The following is a 27168-nucleotide window of genomic DNA, read 5'->3' as shown; positions in this document are numbered from 1 at the left end:
GACATAAAACATATCGAAAGAGCAGGGAGTCACTAAGTTGATCCACTCTTGTTCACCTAAAATGAATAAAAACTCAATTAGTAACGAAAATCAACATTATAACCGAAGATAAGGTTATGAACCTTCTCACCTTGCGGGAAATGTTTCTCGCACAGATTGCAGTCTCTGAAGTAAACGTATGTTACAGATCTGCTTAAAAATAACTCACAAGTTGTGCATTTGACCAGTTCTTCAAGTGTAAGTCGCAAATAATCAGTTGTCGTCGCCGATGGTGGTAGCTTGAGAATAATGTTTTCTATTGCTTCCCAGTATGCTAGCTGTGTGGTGTTATCCGACGGCTACAAACAGGTGCTGCATTGGACCACGTCCTTGTCTCTATGGATGTAGCAGAGCGGCAAACGTATTTTCCAGCGTTTCAGTTTCTTGCCCTAGAGTTTTGGCATCCGAATCCAGGGAGGTTTCATTGTCGCCTGTGGGCAGCGAAAATAGAATTCATTGCACTGATTCAATAAGATGGTTGTGTACATACAGGCAGGCTTTTTACCGTACGCTTACCTGACAGAAACTATATTTCAGCCACGGATCGGTCGGGGGGAAGCTTCTGTCGCTGTGGGAGTTGATGTTTTTTTCGAGTTGCTTGTGGTGGTAACTGGCAAGACAGAAAAAAAGACGAATGGGATTTTGTATTCAAGGCAATGAAAGATCCACAACCATACTTACTTTTTGCTTGTCCCTGATTTAGGTGGATTCCAACAGCTCTTTATCGTCGAATCAATGCAGGACGATTGCAGGTCTCTGGATGACTTTTCCATGCTAATCTCAGCTGCTTAAAATTTGTGTATCAACTACTAAGGCTCTGAACCATTTGGTGGATTATTTTAACTTTTGGTTAAAATTTGACAGATGAAAAGTTATCGATTAACCCTGCTATCCGAGCATGGTTATTTCTGACAGACAAGAAGTTAAATTTTGACAACCGTGGCTCGAAAACCGGTCGATCGACAGCACGGGGATTTTCGAACATAGAAAATAACTTTCGAAATGTCACTTTTAACCACGAGTTAAATTTAACTCGGCAAATGGTTCACAGCCTAAGGAAAATATAAACATCTAACGCGTAATATTATTGTTTACATTTTCTATACACGCTATTTCAAAACTACCCAAATTTGGGTAGAATCCACTCAGATGTGTCAAAACTGAACCTATTCAAAAATGGGTAAACTATGTTGGGAGTGACAAGTTGACAAATTAACAACGTCGATCGGATTCATGTCGATGTTGTTCATTTGTCAACTTGTCGCTCCCATCACAGTTTACTCATTTTTGGGTAGGTTCAGTTTTGACCGATCTGGGTGGATTCTACCCAAATTTGGGTAGTTTTGAAATACCGTGTACGCATGCGCTGAAATGAACCGAGTGATGTGTCAAAAATCAAAACAAACCGCGTGAATTCGGTAAGGAGTGCTTCATTTCAAAACGCTGTTAAGTTCATTTGACAGTGAAAAACGTTATGAACACAAACGATGCAAAAACAAACAGCATGAAAACTGATCGAAAGTGGTTTTGTTGATGTTGAAGGGAATCTGCTCGAAGAGAAGACATAATGACTTTCAATTGAAAGTGATGGTTGTTAGCTTCGCCGTCGCTTGACGATTTTCAATTGAAAATGACTTTGTCGAGCCCTGGTTGTAATTACACAGAGAACCAATAGACGATGCTTGGGACTAGCAATCATCCTCAATGTGTAAAAACTGGTGATCTTAAATTAGGCAATACCAGCGCCGGCCGCGCCCGAACACAGGTCAAGAAAGGAATGGGAAGGATTGTGTTAACATGACACTCGCTTTGATGGAAGCCGAGAACACCTCTGCACTTCCACGAGGAATCACTGGGATGTTGGATAAGAGGGTTGGGTTTGCAGCAGGGTTCGTTTTGGTAAACGATAAGCTGAATTGATGTCCTAACGATCATATAACGCGAAGGAGCTAGGGACTAAACCCACGGTCTTCTGCTCAGTAAGCAAAAACGTTTGTCACTAGGCAGACGAGCACCTTTTTAATCACCGAGTTGCTGTTATTACCATGTAGTCATATTAACAAATAAAACGATTGACGAATCTTGAATGTTGATGGTCCTGAGATTAGACTCATGATGTTCTGCTCAGTAAGCAAAAACGGTTGCTCTAAGGCCACCGAGCCCCTCATATCACATAATACCGTTGCTCAAATTTTTGTATCCATTCAAACCCGGAACCAACGACAACAACGAGTTTCGCAAAATACACGATACACAAGCGATTTTACCATAAATCTCTTTGATATGTAAGGACCTGGGACCGCGTTTTGCTGCTCAGTAAGCAGGCCACTGTAACCGACGATCTTTCAAATCCGAAAATTAAAAACTACGAAAAAGTACTTAGGCTTTCATTAAGTTCCACTTTCACGCGACGTACAATGTTTCAATTTGCTCTTTACGTATTGTTCAGGCTAGGCCCTTTTCAAAAGGTACGCGAGAAATACGCACAATCGTCGCCTACCTCGCAAAACTGGTTCCAAACGACAACAAAGGCATAAGCAACGATGAATTGTTGAACTTTGCTGGCTCCGGTGGTGTAGTGCACAGCAAAAAAAATGTAATATCGATCAACGTAATTCAAGCTGATGTATGAAATAATGATGTAATTGTAATTTTGTAATTTATCAATCAACCGCTTATTATTTAAACTGTTTAGAAACAACACATGTTGCAAACTATTTCAAAGGTAGTCAGTGAACAATAATGTTGAAAATTTAGTAGAAACGGTAAATTCACAATTTTACTTTGAATTTCATGCTACAATATAGAAACAACCACATAGGACGTTTTGGCTAGTCAAGTTGTACATCGGACATGTTACATTGGACGATTTTTCTCAATGACATAATCAATGAGTGTTAAATTGGACGTTTTGTCTACATGATACTAGATTCCCTTTCACAGATTTCAGAGTAGAGTACCTAACTTTAGATTGGCCCCGCCTTTAGAAAATGAGCACCAATCATGTGAGGCAGTCCGAATGACCGAAGTAACAATCATATACCCATCATTTCAAACTGTACATTGGACAATTTTTGACCTATGATTATCTTAAATAAATGAAAGTAAATTGCGATGGATGTTTTTGTATCACATACAATAACAGCAAAGTAATAGTTTGCATCGCTTAGTTGAATTTGTTTACATTTGTTACTTAGGGTCTTTTGAAAAGTAACGCGAGAATTGATTCCTTGTCAAACAGAAATAAATTTGGTTTTTTTTCTTGTTATTTAAAAATACCACATCTGTCAAATCTATGTGAAAATTCATCAAATGGAACACAATCTACCTTAGTTATACCATAGAGGCAACTATAAGACCAGAAGATCCCGAAGAAACGTGCTCAACTTCTTGTCTCACCTCTGGTACTCTCTTCGGTCCTAAGCTAATCGATGCAGCCCTCGAAACATGGGAAAATCCACGGATCCCTCATTTTATCTGTCAAACTTTCATAGCGAATCAAAACAAACATAGTGTAGTACTAGAATTTCGACTAGAATGGGGTACGTTAATCGTTTGCTGGGACCAATACGCTAGTGAAGTAGTGAGTCAATTTAAAATCGTTAGTTTCCACCAGTTGGTTATACTTCGCTGTTAAAATATAGGATTTACAAATAAGCACAACTTGTGCATTAACTTTCTTTTGGAATTAAATTTAAGCTTCTGTGCAAATTTTCATCATTACTGATACAGAAGTCGTGCATCAAGCCAGTTTTATGATGTTTGGGTTATTTCATGAATGATGATTTTCATGCTCTGTAGGATCATTCCATAAATGTATTCACCACGATTTTTCACCACTACATTTTGTATTATGTGTTACTTTAAATTGATATTAGTTCTAAACAAAGCTTGAAAAATATGTTTTAAATTATCAGAGTAATACCAAAACATTTGTATTTACTGGAAAATTTCTATTAAAACAACGAAATCACGTTATCACGGCACGAAGTATTTTACTGCTAGTAGCTTCACTCATTTCTATTTATTGAAAAACAAAGTAAATCATGTATACTTTTTATTGATGTACATGGCATTTCCGTATCATCGAGTTTATTATAAGTTTAAATAAAAAGTGGTAATCATGGATAGAAAATCTGTGTTTCACATCATCTAGCATAAGTCTATATTAAGAATGATGCAATGAAAACATCTGCAATATATTTCCCGGGACCATGATTTAATAGGTCGATAGATAGGCTCCAGGTGCAGGTGTGGGAGCATTGGTACTCAGTACGGAAAACAAGATCGACGGAAAATAAATCAAAGAAAAATAAATAAACAAATCAATAAATTAATAAATTAATCAATAAGGCGGGTTTGCATGCATGGTTCCCATTCTTGATTTTTTTTAATATTCCGACTTCTCGCACTAACTATTGTGCTAAGAGGGTTGGCCAGCATGTTTAAAAAATTTAAACAGTGCACAGTGGTCCAGAATGCAGATTTAGGTGGAATGATATGTTTTGAGCCTGAAATTGAAACTTTAGACTCTTGTATAAAGTTGTTCCTTACAGTTGGGCCCTCATTTTTATGACAATGAATTCTAGGGTGGTTCCTATTATCATTATTATTGAGATATAGGCAACAAATTCAGGTATAAAACATTCGTCTTTAAGAGTTTTAAAAGTCTCTAGAAGATGATTTTCATGATAAATTTCAAATAAAAAAGTTATTGCCAAAGATGGATTTCATAGGACCACTCTAATGATAAATTTAAATAAAATGTGCTAGTACATTTGTTTCAATATTTGGACATTTAGTGTCTTCGAAGAAGTTTTTGTTCTTAAAAATTCCCTTCTTTTGTTGATTTGAATTCGTCCTGCACTAGTCTTAAGATCTTGTTTTACTATGTATTTTTACAATCCTGCCCATCTGTCTAATACAGAGATTAGTTTTAGCTTAATTTTGTATTGTATCAAACGAATATGGATGTAAGGTAATGTTAGAAACTGAATATGAAGGATTTTATAAAATCTGTTGGTTCCGGAGGCAAACCAGCCTCAGGCTGAAAGCCTCCCTAATAAAGAAAACTTAACTTAAATCTGTTGGTACAAAATACTAGGTCTTGTGCCAGATTCAGGATGGATATTTGTGATCCTACTCAAGCTTTCCGTCTCAACAAAATAGACAGATGAATTAATAAAACGAATTCGCTGTCACGTACTGATGAATAACACAAAATCGGTGCTATGCCACCTGGACAGGTAACTACTAGCACCTTTTTCGCGAAAATAATATCAGCGAGTAAAGGCGTTGCCTATTCAATGATTGTGCTCTCCTCAAACCTTTATTATCTGAACAAAATGCTCCAATGAAAAACTGGATATTTTAAACCAAGGATCTTAGTGTGTCGGTGTGTAGTATTGACTAGGCTTTTTGTCTCGTTTACCTTAATAAATGAATCTGTGTGTGTTGTGTGTGTATTCCCTCTAACCCCCACTGGTCGACAGTGTTGTTATGGAAGAACTCTCTCTACAAAGTCGTATTTATGGTCATTGTTGTTTTAGTCCGGTAGTTTGAAAGTGATATCTCTATTGCAGATCCAGCAACCCATTTCAGAATGTCTGAAGAGTTACGCCCATTTCGAGGTTACTTTCACATACAATAAGCCCCGCATGTATGCATCACCGTTATAAAATGGATATTGGTATTACATACACGCTTCCAGGTTCGAAAATATTCTTTTCAATCCTGGCACGAATTTAGCTCATTTATTTTTTTAATTGTAAAATGTATTTGGACTGGTCTTACCATGTTAATTCGATCCTCCAATCCATGGGTTCCGTAGTTTTGATTTTCACAAAGCTTTGCATCTCATTTCGTGATGCACCTTTGTCGTAATACTTCCTTCAACGAAAACAATTTTTTGTTTGCATGGTCATGGTCATCAGGGAGGAGGTTCGCGTGCTTTTCCCAGGAACAGTTCGCGACCACCAACTACTCCCCGTCCAGTCTTGGGCGTATCCAGTGAGACATCTTTAATATTGCTCGCAATCTCCGACACCGGCGGGAAACTGGCAGCCGAGCACTTTTTAAGCGGAAAACATACTAATTCACAGCAACGTCGGCCACCGAATCACCATCAAAACCGAACTGATATCTCTTTTTTTTTTTTCCTTTGGTTTGTTTTTTTCCGTCGATCTTGTTTTCCGTGCTGAGCACCAATGCTACCGACGTGCCAGGAAGGCAGCTTCCACACCTGGACCCTACCTATCGACCCATCAACTCATGAACCGGGGACCAACGGCTTTACTTCCCTTCCGAAGGAAGGCGTGATCAGAGATGTTATGCCTCAGAACATCCCGGCGGCGCCGACTGGGATTGAACCCAGACCTGCTGGGGTGAGAGGCAATCACGCTTACCACTACACCACCGGTGCCGTTGAAACTGATATCTCAACACACACAAAAAAAACCTTGAACAACAAATCACGAAAGCATGAACTGCTAGTTCGTTTGAATTCATGACTTAGTTCCCGTAAACGTGATCGAGTAAATAACATTTTCATGAAATAATAAATTCATGAACTTAAGTCACGCCACAGTGTTCACTCAGCTGTCGATAAAAGCAGGCCACTCTCGATGTGTGCCACGCGATCGTCTGTTTTCTCGGCAGCAACCATTGTGTGGTCCTCCTCATTGTTCTTCATCAGCAGTTCTTTCGGTCGATGCGTCGTCGACTTTGGAAAGCAACCGTTTCGTGATGAGTGTGTGAGTGTTGACCACGTTTTGCGTCCATTACTGCAATGGAAGCGCTTTGCCCCACGATGGCGTAACTGCCATACAATGAAACTACTGGAAGCGGCTCCAATTCTGATAGAGGAGGCTTTTTGGATAGCGAAAGATGAAGTGTTTATTGTGTTGTACCTTATGACTATAGTTTTAAGATGTATTTTATAGTGACCAAGAATCCTCGGCTCTGTAAAGTTAATGCGGTTGAGCCTTATCAAATAAATTAATGAACAAAAAAAAAGTCACGTCTGTTCAGCGCGACAATCGAACGCTACAGAAAAAACAAAATAAAATCATGATTTCGTGATCCATGAACCCATAAGTGTGATTTTCGTTCCTGAAATAGTGTACTTGGATCACATACAATGCTGTGTCATTTTCAGTTGTTGTTGATTTTATCCTTATAGAGTGCTCGGATCCGTCGGGAATAGTATCTCGATTATTAGTGAGTGAGCTGAGCCGTATCATCAGAATGGAGGTCCGGAACAATGGCAGTGGCTGGTACATGTCACCATACTGGCCGTTCTCGAAGAAAAGAATCCCCGAACGCATCCGGTGTTCTTTCTCCCGCCGCTCCGATGGAAGTCGAAGGTGGTGTTGATTTTTTGAGCTGAAAGTGCGTTCGTTCCATCTGCTGGACAGATACCTGCTGCCAGTTTGGGATGCGGGTAAAACCTGCACCAAGGCTTCCGTTGTTTTCATTCCACTTCCTCACTCCATTTAAAATATTGGTAATTATAATGAAGTTGACATTTTACAATCCATGAACCATGTTCCCGTTTTCAAGAACAAGATTCACGGTATCAATCACAACGCATGAACATAAATCACGTTTGCCAGAGCTAGATCATGATTTTCCGAACAGAGTTCACGATTCTATGACTTTTGTTGCCTTTTCAGGCGTTACGTTTATTTTGTGGAACAATGTTCACGATTTCATGATTTTTATTCATGGTGTACTTTCGTAAACGGAAAATTTACTTGTCCCGAAAATTGTGACTGAAGGTTGGCGAATTTCGGAACGGATTTTTTCCCGTGAATAGAACTACACGCCGAAATATAGCATGCGAACTCGGTGAATCGGACTCCAAGGAGGCAATGAAAACCGACACCGAACAATTGAACTGAAGCTGCGTCTTATATTTTGGAGGTTAGATTCAAGGTCAACCGAGTTACTCAAGGCAAACACAGACAAAACACGATATATTATTAAATGATAACTTTATGAACACTTGAAACCAAATTTCACCACACAAACTAGCAAAAATGTGATTCATATTTCGGACAAGACAGTTTTCTTCATTTACTTAATTATTTCATTAGATTAAACGACAAAACCATGAATTCAAATATAACGTTGGTATAATAAACAAATAAAACGAGATTATACATGGATTGTTATCGTTCGTAGCTTTAAAAATCATATTGGGTGTCTGAAATTTGAATATTTTCTGTTCGAAATTCGAACCTCATCAAAGGCAAGTGCCCGATGTTTGAATCCTGGTAGCCGTAGTTATATAACACCTTTTTTTTCGAAAAAAATTGATATTTACTTTAAAATATAATCTCAGATAGCTCAATTGAAGAATACTTCAGCAATGTATAGGAGAAACGAAACTAAATAATGAGTTAACATAATGCATGTATCCGTTACTGCAGAAAATGCCTTAAGTGTTCGAAATATGAATCAGAATGGTAGTCAAATTGTAGGTTTTTTGTTTTACTTTGATAAAAGATTTCAAAAAACTATTCCACCCATGAAATCATGAACTTTTATAGTATAGTATAGCATAGTAAATTGATTGGTGCATGACAACAGGAAATTAATCACTCAACTCATAACTCATAACTAGTGTAGGTCGTTAACCAAATGTTCATATTCACAAAAAATAATGACTCAACTCTAAACCAATATAGGTCCAATCCAAAATGTTCATAATCAGCACAAAGCAAATATGCCCGATGCAGTGTGCTTGGAGCAAAGCACAATCACCTTGTCGCGCGTTTTTTTTTCGAATCACGTATACAACCGGGAATTGAAGTGTCCATCATTCATGCAGCTGCAGTGATCATATTTCAAATTGCATTGTTATGGCGAATTTGTCAACATGTTAAAACAAAAGCGGACGATTAAGCCTGGTGACAAATTTTAATAAAAAGCATGATTGACAGCATATGTATAATTATAGCGCAGAGTAGGTGGCTTTAGAAGAGACTCTCGGATCATTTTCAATCTTATGTTGTACAACTTTGAGTCTGAAGGAACGGACGAAGCCTCTTGGATACCAAAGTGAAAAAGTCTTCTGCGAAGAAAAGTTCGCTCCACAACTACTGACAGTATGGCACCACCTTCCTTTTGGCAAAAAGTTAATCAATGTAAAAGTTAATGAATATTTGAATTTTTATATTTTTAAATATCAATTTTAGAAGCAAAAACAGAAAAAAAATGTAGCAAGTTATGTAATAATAAAGCAACCACGTGTACCAAATAATATTCTGTTTGTTTGTTTGTTTGTTTATTAAGGACATTTTACATCTCCGCGATGCATTCATGTCCGTAAATAATGTTCTCAAAAATGGTTCAAAATTCGTAAAAATCGTATATTTTTAAATTATCTGCATGCAAAATAAAATGTCAAAACTTTTATTACTAGCGTTCACTGAGCGTAACGTAATACACTGGAATTTCGGATTTATCACGGTTCGTTTTTTTCACTAGTCGTTTATTTCACTCTCGGTTTATCATGAAAAATGTTTCACATAATATATCGTTTTTCAGAATTGAACTAATAATTTGAAACTTACATAGGGGAAAAGTTGGCTTCGGCAATACCTTAACCTATTATCGTCAGGGGGTAAATAACGTCCTTGAGAGCTCAACTTTGACATGTGGATACATTGTGTTTCATAGCAGCTATTGGCCAAATTTGAGTGCCTTAGGACTTTGTTTGTTTCCTCTATCCTAAGGAAGGATAGGATCAGGGGAGGGTTTCGTTGTCTCATCAGAGCGTTGTCGCCAGTATGAACGGTAGTGCGGTTCAAGATTTGTCTGGAGTTCAACCGGCTATGGTGACCAGTAGGCGACGATAAGACTCATCGAGATGGTTTTATTTTGATTTATTATTTTGGGGGGACAAGACAACAAAAACTAATAAAGAGAGACAAAAGACATAGGAATTAAATTCTTATACTAGACATTTGCAGAAACACATAAATCAACGGCATATAGCAGACATCGCAAGTTATACGTCTCTGATAGGAACATAGGGTTGTCTTCCTTGGGCCTCGAGGGTATTCAAAAGTATCCGTACATTGCCAAACTGCGTGATAGATGTCATCGAAACCGTTTCCACATGTTGCTTTCCAATGACATTTATAGAAGGTCTGGGCCAACAGGCAGCTTGCTGGTGTTAGAAGCAACAATGTTGTAAACATTGCTGAACATCTGCAACATCTAGAAATACGTCACTGCCAACAGCTGCTTTGTGTAAAAATATAAAAATTGCAATAAAATACGAACACCACTAAACATTTGCACATTTTACTAACACCAATAACCCTTTGGCCCAGACCTTATATAAACGTCATTGATTGCTGTCCACGAGGTTTATTCTATGTAGATGCGCATCTAGCGAGTAGTGGTTGTAGGGCAATCTTACATCCTATGTTAATGTGTTGGAGGGAATACCTTAGCTAAGATCAATTTTACACAAGTTTTTGAAAGTCTTTCGATATCCACATTACAGAATCTGTTCATGTCATGATTCCTTACAAATTGGGTGTAATAGCAATCAGTTTTTCCCTCCATGCCGTCCTCACCCCCTCCCCTTGCCCTATGTACACGCTAGTGTAAGGGTTAATCAGACTCACACACCCAAAGCATTATTAGCCCTACCACAGATTGTCCGCATCCTACCAGATTTTGAAATGAAAATCATATCAGCTACCTTAATCGATGCGCCATATGGGATAGCACAAAACTCAAGGTTTACCAAATAGTATACAATTTCTCCACGATTTCCATACATTTGCATCTAAAATCCCAGCAATAGGACTAAAAGATAAAGTATTCATGTACTCCGGCGGAATCTAATATCCTAACGAACACAAAGCAAGTTCGAAAAACTACGGTTTCAAATGGTTGTTTGTTCATCTGCATACGCAGTGCTTGAAAAGGGGACCCGAAGCGCCCAGCGCCGGCGGAAGCAAATTGATTGAACAGGAAATTCGTGTTTGATACAAAATAGATTCAAAAAGTGTTGTTACAGCTAAATTCGCAAGTGGTAGTTGTCCTCCGAAAGCGGGCTTCCCATCTAATCACACACATGACGCTAACGAGCCTGGAAACGACAAAAAACATAGCGGAATTTGGGGTAAGACGGACAGTGGGGTAAGACGAACAGTTTTTTGTCACATCCACTCTAAATTTACGATATTTCAAGTATTCCAGAATATTCTACTTGTCACGTGAGCCTTCAAATGTAGCATTACAGTACCCGTTCGATTTTGACAACAATCCAGAAAATTTAGTGTTGCCAAAATCGAACTGTGCCATGTGTTTTATTTTGAAAGTAATTTTATGGTTTTGTGGATTATGAATCACCGTGGGTCATCTTTATGACATAGACGTTATTAATAATTAATCTTTAATTAAACATTGTAATCACAAGTAGCAAAAATGATTATTTAAAAAAAAGTAATTCTTCTAGCGGCGGTGTGATGTAAATTTTAGCGTGCAATTCCCAAGGTTGTAAAGCACCAAAACAGTAAAATACTTACAACGTTGTTTACTATCCTGTTCCAGGTTAACTTCAAGATTGTTTGTTGAAATAAGTAATTATAGTTTGTAGTTACGTTTGCAAATGGAGGCTTGTTTATAAATGGCTTACCATCGGAGCACGATGTACAATGCCCATAATTATTAAGAAAGTATTTGTAATGTTCAAACTTACTTTACAACATTATAATATGCCTAGAATATATTTGTTCAAAACAGATCCACTGTCACCGCTAACGATCTTGTTCTTGAATGTTAATGTGACTTAATGTGTGACATGATGAGTTTCGCACATACCAGTTTTTACCCACTTCCCCCGGGGTACCCAGGACACATCAAGACATGACCAATGCGGTATTGAGTCCTGATCATGCAGTTATCAGTTATTTCGGTTGTCCGTCTTACCCTCAACACCTGTCAGTTTCACCAGCACCTTTTTTGATTCATAAAAAAGTGTAAATTGTTAATGTTTAAAATAAATTGGGATTTGTAGTTTAATTAAGCATGAGTTTAATTTACAGGATACTGATATTACACTCAATTCTGATTTAACGTCAATTTTAATTTTTGCAATTTTGTTCTCATGCAGGATGGATCTGATCTTTTTTAATACCACCTTTTATTTGTGTGTGATTTTTTGAAACAAGTTGCAAACAAATGTCAATCAAAAATAGAGGCGAAAAAAAAATCGCGTAAAAACAGAATTGAGTGTATTACCAATATGCTGTATTTATTGACGATAAAACAATAACAATTCTTAAGGGTCCGTCTTACCCCGAGTTCCCCTATACTCATGAAATGAAACGATTCTCTTTTGTAGTTCTCCAGCGAAAGCGCGTGAGCATATATCCCTTCCATACGAGTTGACTGCAATGTCAAAAAAACTGGCACCGAAACACTTCGACAAAAAAAAAAGAAATCAAGGAAGGTCAACGACGCTTACCCTTACCACCCTCTTCAAACATTATTGATGGCGGTTTGCGCTTAATGGGTCCAGTTCGCTCGTTAGTACTAAACCTGGTTCGCAAATCGGGATCGAACGGAGGGCAATCGGAAAACATCAAAAATGTGTCATGTGCAAAAAATATCAAGAAATCCACACCGGAAAAAAACAATACACATAGCATGTACTTCTGTAGGAGAATACAGTATAGCGATCAGCGATGCCAACATTCCTGTTTAAACTGGATACTTCCAGTTTTTTTTAGAGGCATCCAGGCAAACAGCAAACTTTGAAATCTTCCAGTTTTTTTTATTCATCCAGAATTTTACAGTTTTTTATTCAATCTTATTATGAAAAACATGCTAAAACATGATTTTCAATACAGAATGGATTTTTTAACTAGTTCGTTTATTTACTAGCCTCAGTCGTGTGTGACACTTTGCGGAGCCAAAAATCAGTAATGTTTGAATTCACATTTTAAACAGCAGTAGTTCTAGGTTAGTATTGGGTACCAATTACTCGTGGGGGGCTCGAGGTCAATGGGTAACAACTTGGAAGGATGTAGGTAGGAAACTGGTTTCTGAAGCCTCTGTCAGATACTACTCTCGGACGGATGACCAAATCCTGGCTGGGTAGCGGCAAGTAGCACAGAAACAGGAGGATTATAAGGGACTGGCTGGAAACTGTTTGGAAAGGATGGTCACATCAAACTTTAACATCAGAAAAACAAAGGAATTCGCAGATCACCTGCATGTAGGGAAGATCACGGGTTCCCAATACATCTCTTACTTCACGGAAGGGTTGCCTATCTCGGGCCACTAAGGTATCCAACAGTCGTGCTCTGGAGGCGTCTTTACTCGGGCAATACCAAACTGCGTGATCGATGTCATCATAACCGGTTCTGCACCTACATATATTGCTGTCAACGAAGTTTATTATGTAGAGATGTCCGTCTCGCGAGATGGAGAATGATTAAAAATCATGTCTCTAATCTTATATACACAGTTCGAAAAAGTAGTGTAAATTTCTGTTCAGTATGATGCACATAAATGGAGCGTCACATATCATATAAGTTTACATTATATATCATGTAAAGATCTGAGACATTTCATGCAATGTAGCAAATATTGTATTCCAAAGCCCATTGTTGTAAACAATATTGTTTACGAGTTGCTTTGTTGCGTGAAATGAAATACAAGTTTACGTGAATCAATGTTTACATCACTATTAAAATTCAGAATTTTAATTATCATTAAAAACTAACCACATAACTTGTATTTTTTTTATTTGTGCAGGCTTAAGCGAGTAAACTTTACAGAGCCAAGTTGTCTTTTGAGTTATACATACTTAATTTTAATCTTAAATCTAGAGTTACTTAAATTGTACCGAATTCTCGCGGTCGTCTCAAGGCTAGTGGAGATTTACAATGTTATGGAAAGGGAGAGGGAGAACGAGATTTGAAAAATGTTTTACGATACAAATATTTCACTATACCTAAAACATGAATTTATCGCTACTCAATTTAATATCATCAGTGTAATTACACATTTATTATAAAAACATACACACAAAATACAAACTAAACGCAAAGTTAATCAAACTTTAATCAAAGGTTAATATTCTTCAGGAAAACATATACAGCTGTGTTCGAAAAAAAAAGCAGCGCATGTCAATTTTCATACAAAATGGTTAACTTTTACATGGTGTAACTTTGTTAACTTATGATCACTACATATATGTTCAATTTTAAGATTACAAAATATTCAAAATAATAGCTGTACTGATAATTTTTATTTAAGCTTAATTTTGAGATTTTAAATTTTACATTTCTCAAAATTCTAACAATCCCCACCCAATTAACAAATGTACATAATAGTTAAAAATGTTTAAAATATTTGCAGTTCGTACATTTTCCATTAAAAAAAACTGCTATTATTTTGAACAATTTTACCTGGAGTCTCACTTTCCTACAGGTGCTTCAAAAAATTTAATATTTTGTTATCTTAAAATTGAACATATGTGTAGTTCTTTGGCGAACGTTTCAGCTCAATTGATCATAAGTTAACAAAGTTACATCATGTTAAAGTTTTTGTATGAAAATCGGCATGCGCTGCTATTGTATCGAACACACGAACACAGCTGTATGAGTTTCATAAGCTGCAGATCACGTCCAGCCAAAACATTAGGTTGTCTACCTCGAGTCCCGATGGGAATCGCATAGCTCAGCTTGACCATTGCGACAATGTAGAATTTTGCACCAGCCGTTGATGTAATTTAATTATTCAGTCTATGTAATTCTAAATATTTTCAGCTAGACCTGATGTAAAGTTAAATCATCGTTAAGTTAAACCATAGAGGTTGATTAAACTAAACATTGTATGATTACGTAAATTACGGTAATCGTGGAATTATAAATATACAAACTTATTACTAAGTGGAGCAGTTTTATGTCAGAGATTTTATAAAAACGGGGTATAATTTTTACTGAAAATTTAACTAAAAACCCTCTGTTCTCAAAACTCTAGAAAAAAATATCTCATAATATTCCAATGTAAAGTTCGAGATAAGGAAAATCTATTTTAAATGCCAGAATAGCTAGATTACTCCACAAATATTTTTTTTTTCCTAAAACGCAAATGGTAATGATAAAGGATTTTCTTAAGCATAATGAAACCCTGATATGTCCGGAAATTCATATAGGTATTCGTTAGAAAATGCAGATTTTAAGAAGATCAATTTTTAAGCTTTGTTGGTAGTATTTATCCAGCTATTCTTGGAAAACAGTTGGCAACGCTGATCGCGATAGCCATAGCCTACCGAGTGGGCAATAAATAAAAGAGATAGAACCGAAATCATGGCACTCTGAGTTGGGGTGAAACGTTGAATGAAAAATTGAGCCCACTAATATTCGTTATGTATAGCTACTTGCATATAGCGAAACGGATGCTTACTGTTACTGAAAACGAATGGAATGGATTTTTAGAATAGAAAGTGAGGCTAGACTGTTTCAAAATTCTGAATACAATATACAATAATCGTGAAACGTGAGTTGAGTATAGTTGGACCTACATTGAAAAAAAACAGCAATTATAAATACTCGATACACCAATAAAAAGCTGTAATTGGTGCTCCAGCCATGTTAATCTGGGCTTAAGTAGCATGAAAAAAGAAATAAAGCACTTTCCCGATTTTGTTGGCCCCTTTTCGATTTTTTAAACTCTTCCTTGAAATCCTTGCACGTTTTCAGTGGCTTAATTGCACCGATCAAAAGTACATCAACATCGAGATTTTTTTTCCGCTCATACAAAGATCAATGACCTGTAACTTTTCAGGATGAGCATCACAATTTCTGAAATCTTGGCTGCTGGTTGATCAACTGTTCAAGAAATTAAAAAAAAATAGTAAAACAGTTCTTTTCAGAGTAGTCCTACAATTTGTTTAAGCTCATGAGAAAAACATACCACCCTGCTGACGTCTTCACACTAAAGATAAAATTATCACTACAACTAAACAACTTTCATTACAAATGTATATACTAAAATGTGGAATCGATGTTTCGACTTCTCAAAGTAGACTTTATAGACTTACCTACTGTGTAAAAATTTTGTGTATTCGTTACATATTGTTTTTTTATGATTCAAGAACCGTTTCCATTCATTGTCTTTATTTCGATGGCGATATTTCCATTTTTGTTTTACACTCTGCTCGCGGTAAACTCCATCTCAGATTAACTCTTAATACCGGCCCTGATTGGAGGATCTGCAAAATTTTGTTTGTTATTGATTTACAGTATGTAAAAAAAGTTTATCCACCCCCCTACCAATTCACATTTTTTTTGTTTTTCTGGTGAAAATCAGTTTAATTTTATGAGTGTTCCTCCATGATTTATCAATTTATGTTTATTTATCACATTGCCATTGAAAATACGGCGTTTATATCTTTTCTTGAGATTTCATGTGATAAATTATGAAAAATGGTAAAAAATTACGCAAAAAAGTTTATCCACCCCCAAACGGATTCTATGATTTAAGTGTGTTTTACAGAGTTTTAGTGTGTATTCTGCAACTTTATCGAATGTAAACATTGTGTCTATCTGTCATTTAGTGCTCTTGAAGTTTTCGTGCTCAAAATTTCAGTTTTGTGTTCAAAATTGGAAGTTATTGGTTTCAAAATGCCTAAAAAAGATCAAATTTCAATCAGAATCCAAAATTTGATTATTGAACATAACAAAACTGGCAAAAGCTACCGTGATATTGCCGATATTGTCTAGTTTCACAAAGATACGGTCACTAGAATTGTGCAGATGTACAAAAAGCGTGGTTCTATCTCACCAGCTAAGCGATCGGGGCGTCCTTCAAAGATAACTGGCCGAATTGACCGAGTTATCGTGAAAAAGGCGGAGCTGGACCGGGGACTATCAGCTTTGAAAATTGCTAAACAGATTGAAAGCGAGTTTTCCACTCAACTGACATCACAATCCGTACGAAATCGTATTCATAAGAAAAGTCTTAAGGGCAAAGTAGCTCTTAAGAAGCCATGGTTGTCCGCAAAAAAGTTTAAAAAAAGATTGAAGTGGGCCCAGGACCACATTTCATGGACTAATGATGACTGGAATAAGGGGATCTGGTCAGACGAGACGAAAGTAATGCTATTTGGGTCACCATTGATACCATCAGACCCAAATAGCATTACTTTCGTCTCGTCATGGTCCATGAAATGTGGTCCTGGGCCCACTTCAATCTTTTTTTAAATTTTTTTGCGGACAACCATGGCTTCTTAAGAGCTACTCTGCCCTTAAGACTTTTCTTATGAAGACGATTTCGTACGGATTGTGATGTCAGTTGAATGGAAAACTCGCTTTCAATCTGTTTCGCAATTTTCGGAGCTGGTAGTCCCCGGTCCAGCTCCACCATCTTCACGATAGCTCGGTCAATTCGGCCAGTTGTCTTTGAAGGACGCTCCGATCGCTTAGCTGGTGAGATAGAACCACGCTTTTTGTACATCTACACAATTCTAGGGACCGTATCTTTGTGAAGCTGGACAATATCGGCAATATCACGGTAGCTTTTGCCAGTTTTGTGATGTTCAATAATCAAATTTCGGATACTGATCGAAATTTGGTCTTTTTTGGGCATTTTGAAACAAATAACTTCCAATTTTGAACACAAAACTGAAATTTTGAGCACGAAAACTTCAAGAGCACTAAATGACAGATAGACACAATGTTTATATTCGATAAAATTGCAGAATACACACTAAAACTCTGTAAAACACACTTAAATCATAATATCCGTTTGGGGTGGATAAACTTTTTTTGCGTAATTTTTTACCATTTTTCATAATTTATCACATGAAATCTCAAAAAAAGATATTAACGCCGTATTTGCAATGGCAATGTGATAAATAAACATAAATTGATAAATCATGGAGGAACACTCATAAAATTAAACTGATTTTCACCAGAAAAATTAAAAAAAAAATGTTAATTGGTAGGGGGGTGGATAAACTTTTGTTGCATACTGTACATCGACGTTCACAAAAAAAGAGCCGTAATAATCGTGATGGGGATTTAATCCGAGGATAATATCGATCGATCATAAAATCACTTATTGTGACTTTCTGATAGCAAAATTGACAGGTTTTAAGTGCCAAACACTAAAGGGTGAAGTAATGAAATTGGGTTGTTAGCGGAATGCTTTAATAAAACAGCAAAAAAAGGTTATCTTCCATTTAATTCCACTTAATTAATTTTGGTATCCATGACAGATACGTATTTCGACTACAATGTGCAGTCTTCATCAGTGTCATTCCCACTAAAGAACTTATCAAAATCTAACCCCCTTAAGTACTCATCCCCTAGGTATAAAAGTCAAGATCACAGGTATATAAATGAAACTACAATGTGTTGAATCGGAACCTACCTAACTAATTAAAACCAAAGATTTAAGTAAGCTAAAGGAGAAAAATCTATTCAACTCTCTAATAAGGAAAATCCCAAAGGCTTGGTAGCCATCATAATGAAGTAATGAAATTGGGTTGTTAGCGGAATGCTTTAATAAAACAGCAAAAAAAGGTTATCTTCCATTTAATTCCACTTAATTAATTTTGGTATCCATGACAGATACGTATTTCGACTACAATGTGCAGTCTTCATCAGTGTCATTCCCACTAAAGAACTTATCAAAATCTAACCCCCTTAAGTACTCATCCCCTAGGTATAAAAGTCAAGATCACAGGTATATAAATGAAACTACAATGTGTTGAATCGGAACCTACCTAACTAATTAAAACCAAAGATTTAAGTAAGCTAAAGGAGAAAAATCTATTCAACTCTCTAATAAGGAAAATCCCAAAGGCTTGGTAGCCATCATAATGAAGTAATGAAATTGGGTTGTTAGCGGAATGCTTTAATAAAACAGCAAAAAAAGGTTATCTTCCATTTAATTCCACTTAATTAATTTTGGTATCCATGACAGATACGTATTTCGACTACAATGTGCAGTCTTCATCAGTGTCATTCCCACTAAAGAACTTATCAAAATCTAACCCCCTTAAGTACTCATCCCCTAGGTATAAAAGTCAAGATCACAGGTATATAAATGAAACTACAATGTGTTGAATCGGAACCTACCTAACTAATTAAAACCAAAGATTTAAGTAAGCTAAAGGAGAAAAATCTATTCAACTCTCTAATAAGGAAAATCCCAAAGGCTTGGTAGCCATCATAATGAAGTAATGAAATTGGGTTGTTAGCGGAATGCTTTAATAAAACAGCAAAAAAAGGTTATCTTCCATTTAATTCCACTTAATTAATTTTGGTATCCATGACAGATACGTATTTCGACTACAATGTGCAGTCTTCATCAGTGTCATTCCCACTAAAGAACTTATCAAAATCTAACCCCCTTAAGTACTCATCCCCTAGGTATAAAAGTCAAGATCACAGGTATATAAATGAAACTACAATGTGTTGAATCGGAACCTACCTAACTAATCTTTGGTTTTAATTAGTTAGGTAGGATTTTACTACACCCTCCCAAGGCCACGCACTCAAATTAAAATAAAGTTTAAAAATGAAATAACTTCGGAGCTTCTTATCTTATAGATTTAATATGTTCAGATAAATTATTCAAAAACAATTTCTCAATCTCATAGGCAGAGAGAAGGAGGGCTTATTATACAACGCCTTCCTAACTCCTATAAATGGATGTAAAGTTTCAAACTGAAATAACTTTGTTGCTTCTGATCTTGTCAAGTTGGTATGTTCAGATGTAACATTTGCTTAATTTAATAGGTGTTCTTCTTTTTCTTTTCTGTTTGAGCTGTCGTATGGGTCTGGGTCTCGGGTGGATTTCTTGAAGTCAGAAGTAAGCTTCACCCCTCGTTCAGCCACATTGTTGACAAACATCAAGGAAGCAAATCGTTGTATCGCATTGCAATAATCTGTAACATTACTCCACTCATTTGCCGGTTTTCGTATGAAGTCTGTCGAAATTTCGAAAAGGAATCAGCACTGTCAGAAATGACGTTTGACTTGGGAGCCCAACTAAAACGTGGCCCACTTAAAGATAGTCCAACGAGCGAAATCCAACTGCACCTGTGTCTGAGACGAAACTCGTGAAGAGAGTTTTCGTTTTCACCTGTTTTTGGTTTTTGACGTAGGAATACTTCTGTGTTTTCTATATGGGGTGGCCCTAATGGCAGTTTAATATCTCAAATTAAAGCTTTATATTGCAAATTAAAATTTTCCAACTGACAATAATTCAAACAACATCACCTCACAAACAACTGTACGGACAAGTGTATATTAAATATTTACACTACAACAATTTTCGATTCAAAAACTGCGTATAGTAAGCCCACCCGCTCTGTAACTGCGCTTATGAGATTGAGCAATTGTTTTTCAATAATTCGTATGAAGATACCAAATTGATAAGATAAGAAACTCCGAATATATTTCAGTTTGAAACTTTACCTCTAGTGATGTAAGTAAGGGGGGCTCTGGGTAGGTAGTGTTTTAAGCCCACCCCCCTCTTCAACTACGCATATGAGATAGAGCAATATTTTTGAATAGTTCATCTGAACATACCATATCGATAAGATACGAAACTCCGAAGTTATTTCAGTTGGCAGAAAAAATGATTTTTGGCATTTAATTCAAACCATAAATATTTGAACAGTTATAATTTTTTTTTTGAGACACTCTAGCACGGTACATCCTTTGGCACTTTGTGGACCATATAAATACATAATTATTTATATGATTCAAGCAAAATGGTGGTCTCCAGGGATAAAAATGCGAAAACGTAGGTTTTTCCATACTAATTTCCATAAAAACTTCAAACGCAATGCGGAAAGCTGGGTTACCAGCTGGGACCCCAAATTGAACCAAAAAAGGGTTGTCTCGCTTGGAGAGATAAAGTTTGCGTTTTTCCATGAAACGGTACCCCACTCTAAAACTCATGGAAGTCGAGAAAATTTCAATCCAAAAAGATTTTGTAAACTGGGCTTTTAGTCGAATGAAAATGCTATTTAATCCGGGATGATTATAATTACTGAAAAACTAGCTTAGGGAATAGATCCGATACTGTTCCGAAATGTTTGATTGGGTTTTCGGTAACAAATTCAAAGGGCGTTATCTGTAACAAGTCACATATACAGTAATTCTGGTTTGGGTTTGGTTTAAATTTAACTTTTTAATGTGATAATTTGACAGACACCATAGAGATACACCGATAAACGCCGCCGAGGCAAAAATGGATTCTACGCCGTCGCCGTCGCACAGTGGTCCAGATCTGTAAAAACCCGGTCAAAAGTGATTATCTCACGAACGATGCATTTTAGACATGTGGTGTCTCCAGGAAAACTTCTGGATATGAAAAGCCCCTTCTTATGACATTGACAGATCAATGATTAATCCCCCTAGAAGTGAGATCGAAAATTTATTTTTGTCAAAGTTTCATATTTTGGATCGGTGTCTTCGGCAAAGTTTTAGAAAATATCATAACAAGAAACTTTGCTGAAGACACTAGGTGTCCATTTCTTTACCCCATTGAAATATGGAACGTTTTTTATAGAAACCCCCTTAATTTAAGTTTTTGCTCTATAACAATTTTCATTTAACTGCTACTGATTTGAAATGTTCTACAAAATTTTTCAAAACATCAAAACACACAAAATTTCTGAACATTATAGGATACTAAATTGCATAATAGGTCAGTTATTATTGATATTTCCGAAAAAATAATAATTTTTGGCCACTTAATTATGATTTACTACCATTCTCCACGAAATCCCACGATGAAATCAATTGCAAAATAATCGTTTAGGTGTGTTTTTATCAAAACATTCGACATTTCATGCAGAAACATGAGTTAGAGGTAACATAATGCGTAATATGCGATGTTTTCTATGGAAAACACCTTAATATTGAGTTTTTCGTACATATAATATTCTTTGAACCTCTACTGCTTCAAAGTAGGGCTACATATTTTCAAAATATTCCACCGTGCTGTATTCTCAAATAGAAGTAATTCTTTATTTTTATTGAAAAATATATGTTTTTGCAGTTTGATGGCGATTTGCTGCCGCAAAACAAAATTAAGCTTTCTTTATTTTTTCAAAGCCTAACTTCTTGTTCAGTATTGCTAATACTTTATTGTTAGCTTGGCACAATCATGGTTTGGTAAACGTACATATTAAGTAACAGATATTAATATTATATAAAAACTTGGCTAATTTCAAACAGTCTTCATTCATGCATTATAATTTAAACAAATTTTGCACAGCATCAGGTAATGTTTGGGATAACTTGGATTTCATTGGTCTGGTCATTGGCAAAAGTATATCGCCTGTAATAAACCAAGAGATATGTTATTTCTTATTTTTCCTGTTTTTAAAAGAATTTTCTTACCCGTTAAAATTAATCTTTGCAACAGATCCGTCATTGTGGCTTGGCGAGAGGTCTTTCGCGTCCGATGCTCTCGAAATGACCTTACATTTTTATTCCGAGCTTCTAACGCTTCTTCCGAGTAAAGACCCATCGGAAGCTCCATCGACTCCATTACATCAGCACCATGAATTAGTATAAAGTGCACTGATGATGGCATGTAGTACCAAGGATACTTTTTCTCAAATAAACGGGCTGTCTCCAGTGCGAATATTCTGAACTTCTCGGTATCAATTTCGCGACCACAGGCTAGAGTAGTTAAAATCACCGAGAATCGCTCCATAACTTCTCTGTCGAACCCAGTGATATCTGCCACAATGGAAATATTATCAAAAAATTTGCGAGCCGTATTGCCATCATTGGTAGTTCCGCTTCCTGGCTTGACAACATCGACGAGCAATCCCAGTTCTTCCTTTAATCGTTTCTGGATCATCTCTTTCCTTTCTTTATACAATTGCTGGTTTACGCTCCATTTTTTAAGCTCCATTTTGTAGGAAACATGCAACTCTAGCTCCAGAAAGCGAATTCGTGCATGAAGAACTGCAATTCCGTATTTAAATGTTGAAGCGTTTACTGGTCGCAATAACACTTGATCCACAGCCATTGCGGATGGAGTTGCTCCACAGGCATAGCAGGTAGCCATCGATGACGTATCCGTCAGGATGGTTCGAGCTTTTCCGTCAATCATGGTCATACTGAGACGATGATATATTTTCAACTCATTTCCATTTTTCAGTTGTACCATGGATGGCTGCAGTGACGCAATTTGGTCAGATACATACTGTTCTTCACGCTTCAAGGTTATTTTATTTTCTTTTATGAATTGTATGCGGATAGGCTTGCAAAACCTTGTTGACGAGGGCGCAGGATTTGTCCAAATGGTGATTGGAGGACCGGATTCATTGATAGTTCTCAACTGTAGTGGCACTATAGCTGTCAACAGTACAGAGCTATCATCTGAAGACTCGGAGGAAATCGACTGTTTATACTGTGAGTGCCCACTACTGCCATCACAGCCCCACTTATGCAGCAACTCCAATCTCATCTCAATTGAATTTTCCAACAATCCTTCACTTTCCAAGTGTTCCGCGATCCTTTTAGCGTCCAAGTCTACCAAATCCTGGAGCTTAACTTCTGCACTTGTTTCAGATACTGTGATAGCTTCTGTTGGGGGGTACGCTTTTTTCTTGGCCTCTAGTACCACATTATATGCAGGGAAAATGTCAGCATGGTGCGCTTTTCCAACAGACCTAAGCAAATTATATTGATTTTTACTTAGATCAGCTTCAATGATCAATGAAACACCTTCCTCAGGAGTCAGTTTGACAGGCAATGAATGCATCTCTGTATTCTTGTACGCATCAAGAAAATCACTGGCTTTTTGAGGATTTTCAGCAACAAATTGAAGCAGCTTTGCTGCAGACTCATTCCCAACGGTTCTGAACTGCATGGCAGCTGCATGCAGCAACTCTGCACCACTATGCTGCTCTCTGAGTGTCTCTGTTTTCCGCCGCTTACTGCGAGCTGACGAATTCTCGAAAGCCACAGATGGCCGACCTTTATTCGCCTCCTTTTCCTTTATTTCCACAGAAGTATCCTCGATATAAAACAAAACATCCTCATCAAGCCACTTACTATACTTAGCTTCAAAAGCAGAAAATTTGAAAATGATGAAATTATGCTTCGAACATGTTGAATGATGAGATCCGTTGGATTTTTTGCATTCAATGAACAAACGCAATTCAACACATAAGAAGTGACGTGGTTTTTCTGCTCATCTCTACTAAAAGCTGATTTCTCACGGATAATTTCTAGCAGCTTTCGTCGTGTTGAAGAAAATGGCTTCATTCTATGAAAAACGTAAATAATTCACTATTCAAATGATAAGAAGGGATAAACAAACCTGCTAAATTTCGGCTTCAAGCACACGATTTGGATACTGGAATTTTAATCTCTCGAAAAACACGTGCGGACTCACAACCATGTGATTTTGAAAGACCGAAGGGTACACAAAAAAGCAACGCATGCTATGTACGTTGCACCAAAAACGTTATGCAGATTTCGTGGAGAATGGTAGTAAATCATAATTAAGTGGCCAAAAATTATTATTTTTTCGGAAAAATCAATAATAACTGACCTATTATGCAATTTAGTATCCTATAATGTTAGAAATTTTGTGTGTTTTGATGTATTGAAAATTTTGTAGAACATTTTAAGCCTGTAGCAGTTGAATGAACATTGTTATAGAGCAAAAACTTAAATTAAGGGGGTTTCTATAAAAAACGTTCCATATTTCAATAGGGTAAAGAAATGGACACCTAGTGCCTTCAGCAAAGTTTCTTGTTATGATATTTTCTAAAACTTTGCCGAAGACACCGATCCAAAATATGAAACTTTGACAAAAATAAATTTTCGATCTCACTTCTAGGGGGATTAAACATTGATCTGTCAATGTCATAAGAAGGGGCTTTTCATATCCAGAGACTTTCCTGAAGACACCACATGTCTAAAATGCATCGTTCGTGAGATAATCACTTTTGACCGGGTTTTTACAGATCTGGACCACTGTGCGTCGCCGTCGCCAATGAAAAGACCGGCGCACTTTCATTATAAATGTATACACGTAAATCAAAGACGAAAGGCTAGGATGATTAGACCAAAAAGTGCACTTATCCCACAGTAATTCCAATACAAACTTCAAAAGGCCAGTGCAGTGCGAGATCGCAACTCAATGAACTCAAATTTTGGGAGAATTGTCAGGACCTGAATTAGAATCGATTAAGCTTGGTGGAGCAAAATCGATTTTTTTAACCACCCTCAAATGTGCACTACATGTTCCAATTTCCCAAAGCATAGGGGAAATGGCTCTAATGTTGGCCTATGGGTCTAAGATTGGGCCCATCGCTGAAAATCTGCTATTTATCAATTATATCTAGATGAACGCGTCATTGGGACGGTACTAATGGATATTTTTGGTTGCTATTGAAAATTTAGTCGATTGCTGAATTTATGTATGGGCCCAAATTAGGGACACTTAGGCCGACATTACATACATTGCCCCTATAGCTCAAAATTAAAAGAAGGGATATTTAACGCGATAGTTAAAATTCAGATTTTTTTTTTCTGTGTGGGACGGTACTAATGAATATTTTTGGTCGCTATTGAAAATTTAGTCGATAGCTGAATCCATGTATGGGCCCAAATTAGGGGAATTAAGGCCGACATTACATCCATTTCCCCTACTTTATAGATTTACCTACTGGGAGATTTTTTTATTCGTTTCATGTTGATCTTTTTAAAGAGACAAGAACTGATTTACATGTCTTTATTCCATATGTTTTAAACTTTGTGAAGCATAACTAACTAGTGATATTAAATGAGACAAACAGGGCCCACATTAAGGATAAACTGGTTTGCCAGAAAGTAAGTTAATTATCTTCCACATTATCAACAACCACCAGAAGAATCAACAACTGGTACGTTGGCACTCAAGCGTGAATACCCGCTACAGCACCGCGGCATGAGAGACTGCTACCTAGCGAATCCATACAGGAATTATGCCTCCCACATCTCAAGGGCCGTTTTATGTATGCCAAGCCGAGCCAGTAAGGGATTTACTTACCAAAGCTCTTTATGAGGATACCTTGTCCTTATCACAGGCCCCGTGCACAATCTGGCTGACTCGGTAGATGTGCTTGGAAGCCGCACTTAGGGGTTCCTGAGGTAAAATTCACCAGTTAAGGAAATCAAGGTGTTTTCCCGTTAAAATTAAAAGCAACAGTGAATATCACGTATTGCATAAATTCTCTTGCATTATTTGAGTTGTTAAAGCAACATACATGAAAACTTTGAAAACATACCTTAAAAACTGATTTAGGAAATTGATAAAATAATATGCACACTAAAAAAATCTGAATTTTGCTGGTGATGTAAACATCCATGCATGCAAACATTCATGCAAGTAAACTTCCTTTTCACGTAAACTAGCAGCTTGCAAGAAATGTTGCAAACGAAGGTGGAAAGTTGCATACAATATATGGAATATTGCATGACATGTCTCATAAATTTACACGATTTATAATGTAAATTTGTATGATTTATGACGCTCCATTTATGTGCATCATAGTAACGGAAATTTACACTACTTTTTTTAGCTGTGTGGAAATGCCACTAATCGGGGCAAAATGCACTAAAATAATAGAGCAATACGACTCTCCTTGGCGCTTTATAAATCATGATGATGATCAATTGAGGCAAAAGAACGTCTTCATTTTTGACAGCCTCCAGATCCAATCGTAGTTGTTCAAAGATCTATGATCGCTTAATAGACTTCGGAACGTTGCGGATCATTTCTGAAGAAAGAATAGAATATAAACAAAGCTTGTTTACTAAAGGATCATTTTGCAGCGAACTTAGGAGTGCATTTTGGCCCGATTGTATAAAGAAAATGTTTTGATCATAAAATAGAAATACATATCATAACTTATCTGTATTTTATCAGAAAGATTTAACTCTAACCAAATGGGTAATATCTTTCTCCGGCGCTTAATAATATTTGAATCACTAAAAAATCTTGACAATGCGGAGGACAAAATTACACTATATCCCATGCAAACTGGTTTTTGATTTTATTTACATTATCATAACATCACATTGATACGGTGTCCAAAGCAAACATGGATATAAC

General features: G+C 36.7%; 2 protein-coding genes across 7 annotated transcripts in view; both read right to left on the bottom strand.

Annotated features, from left to right (window-relative positions):
• Nucleotides 1-27168, bottom strand: part of LOC135700996 (uncharacterized) — a 101669-nt gene that overhangs the window by 29697 nt on the left and 44804 nt on the right. The gene's annotated exons all lie outside the window — the stretch shown is intronic.
• Nucleotides 1-27168, bottom strand: part of Cals (calsyntenin-1) — a 296934-nt gene that overhangs the window by 238741 nt on the left and 31025 nt on the right. The gene's annotated exons all lie outside the window — the stretch shown is intronic.

This window comes from Ochlerotatus camptorhynchus, unplaced genomic scaffold (genome assembly GCF_037179485.1).
Source record: "Ochlerotatus camptorhynchus isolate MF236.1 unplaced genomic scaffold, CSIRO-AGI_Acam_v1.1 ptg000146l, whole genome shotgun sequence".
NCBI classification, from domain to species: Eukaryota; Metazoa; Arthropoda; class Insecta; order Diptera; family Culicidae; genus Ochlerotatus; species Ochlerotatus camptorhynchus.
Note: the sequence above shows the minus strand (reverse complement) of the source record. Positions and strands in the feature narration are given on the sequence as shown.